Here is a 1173-nt window from a genome sequence, read left to right as displayed (position 1 = left end):
TTAGAGTTAGGCTTAGAGTTAGGTGAAATTAAAGGTTGATTTAGTGTTAGTGTTAGAGTTAGGGTTATGGTTAGGGTTAGAGTTAATATTAGGGTTAAGTGTTAGGGTCAGGGTTTGTGTTATGGTTAGTTTTAGCGTTAATATTAGCTTTTTGGTTAGGTTTAGGTTTAGCGTTCATGTTAGTGTTAGTGTTAGGGTTAATGTTAGTTTAGGATTATGGTTGTGGTTAGAGTTAGTGTTAGGGTAAGAGTGACAGGTCTTTAGGGTTAGGGTTAGGGTTAGTGTTAGGGTTAGTGTTAGTGTTTTGGGGTTAGTGTTAGAGTGACTATTAGTGTTTTGGTTAGGTTTAGGGTTAGGGTTACTATTAGTTTTAGAGTTAGGGTTAGTGTTAGCTTAGGGTAAGAGTTAGGGTTAGGGTTTGTGTTAGGGTTAGAGTTAAGTTTAGTGTTAGGGTTAGGGTAAGGTTTACTGGTAGGGTTAGGGTTATAAAAAGAATTAGGGTTAGGTTTAAGGTTAGGGTTAGGATGATGTTTAGGGTTAGGCTTAGTGTTAGTGTTAGGGTTGTGTTAGGGTTACACTTAGGTTTAAGTTTAGGGTTAGAGTTACAGTTAAAATTCAGGTTAAGGTTAAAGATAGAGTTAGAATTTGGTTAATATTAGGGTTAGGGTTAGGATTAGGGTTTGGGTTAGGGTTAGGGTTAGGCTTAGTGTTAGTGTTAGGGTTGTGTTAGGGTTTGTGTTAGGGTTACAGTTAGGGTTAAGTTTAGGGTTAGAGTTAGAGTTAATATTCAGGTTAAGGTTAAAGTTAGAGTTAGAATTTGGTTAGGATTAGGGTTAGGGTTTGGGTTAGGGTTAGGGTTAGGGTTAGTGTTATGGTCAGGGTTAGTGTTAGAGTTAGTATTAGTGTTTTGGTTATGTTTAGGTTTAGGGTTAGTGTTAGTTTTAAGATTAGGGTTATTATTAGGTTAGGGTAAATATTAGGGTTAGGTGTAGTTAGGTTTAGGATTAGTGTTAGTGTTTGGGTTAGGGTTAGTGTAATGTTTAGGGATACGGTTAAAGTTTGTCTTAGAGTTTGGTTTAGGGTTAGGTTTCCATTAGGGACAGTGTTAGTGTAAATTTAGGGTTAGAATTAGGGTTAAGTTAGGATTAGTGTTATGATTAATTTTACAGTTTA

This window comes from Marmota monax, unplaced genomic scaffold, assembly GCF_021218885.2.
Source record: "Marmota monax isolate L192 unplaced genomic scaffold, Marmota_monax_Labrador192_F-V1.1 WCK01_AAM20220418_F8-fsc00257, whole genome shotgun sequence".
Lineage (NCBI taxonomy): Eukaryota > Metazoa > Chordata > Mammalia > Rodentia > Sciuridae > Marmota > Marmota monax.
This window is presented reverse-complemented; position numbering follows the sequence as displayed.